This window comes from Serinus canaria, chromosome 8, assembly GCF_022539315.1.
Source record: "Serinus canaria isolate serCan28SL12 chromosome 8, serCan2020, whole genome shotgun sequence".
In the NCBI taxonomy this organism is placed as follows: Eukaryota; Metazoa; Chordata; class Aves; order Passeriformes; family Fringillidae; genus Serinus; species Serinus canaria.
In genome coordinates, this window is record NC_066322.1 from 4,761,011 (window position 1) to 4,765,745 (window position 4,735).

The 4,735-nt window shown below is 59.3% G+C and overlaps 1 non-coding gene across 1 annotated transcript; it reads right to left on the reverse strand.

The window, feature by feature from the left end:
* Positions 1 to 2,373: 2,373 nt before the first annotated feature.
* Positions 2,374 to 2,444, reverse strand: TRNAG-CCC (transfer RNA glycine (anticodon CCC)). The gene has a single exon. It is a non-coding gene; the product is annotated as a tRNA-Gly (tRNA).
* Positions 2,445 to 4,735: the final 2,291 nt, after the last annotated feature.

The window sequence follows — 4,735 nt, forward strand, 5'->3', positions numbered from 1 at the left end:
GGGCAGCAGGTGGAAGACGTGCAGCAGCTCGGCCAGGTGTCCCCGCCGAGCCGCCCGGGCCTGCAGCCGCCGGGCCGTGCCTCGCAGCTCGGCCTCGCCGCCCGCCCGCAGCATCACCACGTAACGCCCGGGCAGCCGCCACGACGCCTGCGGGGACACCGGGATGGGGTTCGGGGGACACACACATACACACAGAGCAGAGTGGCTGTCCCCCCTCCCCACGCTCCTCACCTTGGCGGCGCGATGGAAAGCAGCGGGTCCCGGAGGGGCGGCCCCGACGGCGGCTTCCCCCTCCTCGGCCTCCCGCAGGGCCAGAACCAGCTCAGCCAGCGCCAGCACCAGCGCCAGCTCCAGCGCCCGCGGGGACATCCCGCACCCGACGGGCAGGCGGGAGAGGCCGGGACCCTCGGCGCCGGGGACGGCACCGGCGGAGACCCCCTGCGCGACCGCCGAGGGGCAGGAGTGGACCCGCGGAGAGCACCCGCGCAGGTCCCGGAGCGCGCCCGCGGATGGCAGGTCCCGGAGCGCACCCGCGGATCGCAGGTCCCGGAGCGCACCCGCGGATCGCAGGTCCCGGAGCGCACCCGCGGATCTCCGGTCCCGGAGCGCACCCGCGGATCTCCGGTCCCGGAGCGCACCCGCGGATCTCCGGTCCCGGAGCGCACCCGCGGATCTCCGGTCCCGGAGCGCAGCGGCGGCCGCGGCTCTGCCCGTCTGGCCGGGGCTCAGCGCGGCGGGGCGCGGGTCACGCCGCGTCCGCCGGCCCCATGGGCCAAGCCGGGCGGGTTAAGCATTAACGGGGCTGCGGGGCGGTGGGGCCGCGGGGAGAGGGCGAATGGGGCCGCTGCTCACCCCGGGTCCCGGCGGATCGCTGGGGGCTCTGGCGAGCAAAGCGCAGCCGCTCAAGGACTGTTCTGAGAAAGGGCTGAAAGCTTTAATGTGCCTCCTACTGCCTCACTCCACGAATAATTTCCCGTGAAATCCTCTAATCCTGTTTGGGCATTTTTTACAGAGTCGTCACACATGGCAGATGCCCTTTTTGCGGGATGATATCGGCGCCCTCCCGCGGGTCCCCACGCCGCTTCCCACCTCTGCCCTCCCGCAGCATCGGCATCTCACACTGCGCCACATCCCCAGTGACCTTCGGCAAACCTTATCCCTGCTCCCGGCTTTTAAGGGAAATAAGAATTCAGGAAAAATATTTGTGGTTTTGGCTGGTTATTTATAAGCTCCTCAGAGGTTAAATGTTGATATGGATGCACATATTTTATAGAGACGTGTTTCGTGTGGATGTGAATGGTTTGCATGAATATGTCTTATACGGTGTACATGTTTTATTATTAATTATGTGTACGGTTTGTATGCACATATATGTTTTACATGGATGTGTGGGGTTTGCACACACCTTTATGTTTTAAATAGTGAACATGCTTTATAATTATGTGTATGGCTTGCATGGACATTAATGCTTTTTGTTGGTGTGCATATTTTATAAGGATGTGCATGGTTTATATGGATGGGAACAGTTTGCAGGGGAAATGTTGATTTTTTTAATGAGACCTCAAGTGGGTGCCTGAACTCTGGTTCGGGTGACTGCAGGGACACCAGACCCAGCTTGCCACCCCTCTGCTGCACAGAGCTGACACTGGAAGGGGTCAGCCTTCAGGACACTGATCATGGGGACAAATCTCACTCCTGATTTTTGGCTCAGCTTCCTCGGTGCTGCAAAGTCCCACAGCACACCACTGGGGCCTCAGGAGGCTTCTGAGACAGCTGAGCATGGGGGGACCCCGTCTCAAGGGGGACAGTCCCCCTCTCCCTGCAGCCTTTTCCTTCATCTTTGCACAGGGAACAATCTGTGTCCCAGGGAAGGATGGAAGGAGCCCGAAGAGGAGGGAGGGGGTGGCAGAGGTCCCCCAGTTCCACGTGCATCCCTACGTGCTGAGGCACCCATGGAAGTCTTGGAAGTCTGGGAAGGGAACCGGCCCAGCTCTCACACTCCAGGAGTGGGTATCTGCAAAAAGGTTTTGGGGGTTTTTTTTGTGTTTTTTTTTTTTTTTTTAATTGAGAATTATTCAGAAATAGCCTAAAATTTGCACCTTGTACAGAAGAGCACTGTTCAGCCCTGACTCCCTGGGGCGCTTCCAGCGAGTGTGTCTGTGTAAAGTGGGGGGGCTCCTGTTGAGGCGGAGGAAGGAGAGAGCAGAGGAGGCATCAGGGAAGATCTCAGCAAGGGAAAACTGCTCCTAAATGGCTGCTGCTGTTCCTCCGCGGGACAGCATCCCGTCGTTAAAAGAAAAGCTCTGGCCCGATTTACTGAGAACTCTGGGTACAGAAGGACCTCATTTGGGAGATACAGGTGAAATTGTGGCATGCACCAGCCGGGAATCGAACCCGGGTCGCAAGAATGGGAATCTTGCATGATACCACTACACCACTGGTGCGCTCCCAGCGCCACCCCCGTGGGTCACTAACCCTCGGGCCCACCCCCGTCCCGCGTGGATGGCACTGCCAGCCGGCGGTCCCTGCGGGGGTGACACGCGTGGGCAGCGGGCGGTGCCCCCTGCACGGGTCGAGCCGGACCCGGGGCTGCAGGCGGCGCTTAATGCCATGCAGGAATGTCCCGGCTCCCACAATGTTTAACCTCGGCCGGCGCGGGAGCCGATTCCTTCGGCTCCAGGATGCTGTGCCTGGATGGGGGATGCACTCCCAGCTGCGCCAAGGGTTCCGTGCGGGAGAGGGTCCAGGCTCTATGTCAGCCCCTCCCCTGCCTCTGCCTGGAGAAATGCTTCTGAAAAACAGATTTATTTTGCCAAAAGTGAAAGTGAGTGCCAAGGCATGAGGTAGGAATCTCTTCTGTGAGGAAATTCTGGGACAGTGCTCAGCCTGGAGAAGAGAAGGCTCCAGAGAGATCTCAGAGCCCTTTCCATCACAGAGACTACAGGAGAGTAGGGAGGGACTTTGGACTGTGAAGTGCTGGCACAGTTTTCCCAGGGAAGCTGTGGATGTCCCATCCGTGGACACGTTCAAGGCCAGGTTGGACAGGCCTTGGAGCAACCTGGTCTGGTGGAAGGTGTCCCTGCCCAAGAAGAAGACTTGGAACAAGATGGTCTTTATGGTCCTTTCCCTGCCCAAACATTCTGTGGTTCCATAGGTAAAAGCTTCTGGGTCTCCACCAGATTCCCACACTCCACAGGAGCAGTGACACAGTGACATCCTGCCCTGGGCACCCTCTGAAACTCAGTGAGACGTGGCTCCATCCAAACAGCATTCCCAGAGCTGCCACACTCCCCCAGCCTGGGAAGGACAGGCAGGAGCTGGGTCCACGCAATCAATCTGGTAATGCTTCCCCCTGGAGAGCAGCTCACAGCCCTGTGCCAATGTTTAGCCAACACTGGAGCCCTCATTCCCCACCCTCCTGTTGGCCATAAACATCCCAAGTGCTCCCTGCCCTTCTGCCTGGCTGCTTTGGTGACACCAAGGTGAGCCAAGGGTGCAGGAGTGTCACAGGGGTGGGACACCTCAGGCACAGCCTTTTCTTGCACACCCTGCACGGAACCAGCCAAGCACAGAACATCCCTGCAGGGCTCTGTGCCCCATCCCCCTGGGCTGCTGGGGGACAGCTTTCCCCCACTTTTGCACTTGGGGGGTTGGAACTGCAGGGGTTTTTAGCTCCCTTCCAGCTCAGTTCTGTGATTCTCTGGGATTTGCTGAAGTCTCCTCTGCCAGCAGACGTGTGCTCCTGAGCCTCCTGGGGCCATGCCAGGCACAGGCAGACCCAGCCCAGCTTTCCCAAAACAGAGCAAGGGACTCTCATCATCCTCGTGCTGTTGGATGCTTTGATGCAGACCCAGCTGCCCTGGGGAGGCTCAGCCTCACAGATCCCCACACTCCTGAGCAGCCAAAGGTTGTGGCTCCCACCAGCTCTGCCATCTCTGTGTGCTGGGGACAGGCTGTGGAGAGCCCCTGTGGTGTCCCCTGTCACGGTGACAAAGCAGGCTGGGATCCATCCACGTGGTTTGGGACAAACCTTTTATTCACAGAAAGTGTGGGGACGGTGGGTGCCAGCCTGCAAAGCCCCCTGCAGCTGTTTGACACCGAGCCAGCAGACAGTGTGCAAAGCCACCACCTCAAGTGCCATCACCGGCGTTTTGGCTCAGCTGTGTCCTCCCCCCTGTGCCCCCAGGAGTGCTGGAAGCTGGTCCTTGTGCAGGAGATAGGGGACAGCACAATCTGTCCCCTCCATCAGCCCTCTCCCCACCTGGCTGCTTGCTGCAGGAGACTCAGGATTGAATTTCAATTTCAGCAGAGTGGGAAAAAGACTTTGAGGACATCTCTGCCTGATAAAACCCACCTGCACTGAGCAGGTTTTACCTTCCTACACCTGATCCCTCTCCAAACAGCACAGCCAACCCTTTCTCTTCCCAAGCACAGCACTTAGCCCAGATCCTGCCCAGCCCAGCTTCTCTGTGCCCACCCAAATGGCTCTGGCGAGGGGGCCTTGTCCCATATCCTGTTGAATTCAGGGGCTGGGTGTTCCCCCCTTGTGTCTGGGGGAAATGACAGCCTCCTGAGTGGCTGGGTGTGCACAAGGGGTGCAGCACAGCACAGGGACAGGCAGCATCCTGGGGCCACTGCACTTTTGGGGACAGCCCCCTTTCCCCCAGGCTATGACCTGTGTGTCCCCTCTATGAGGTGAGTCCATGCCAAGTGGCCATTCTTCCCAGGAAATCAA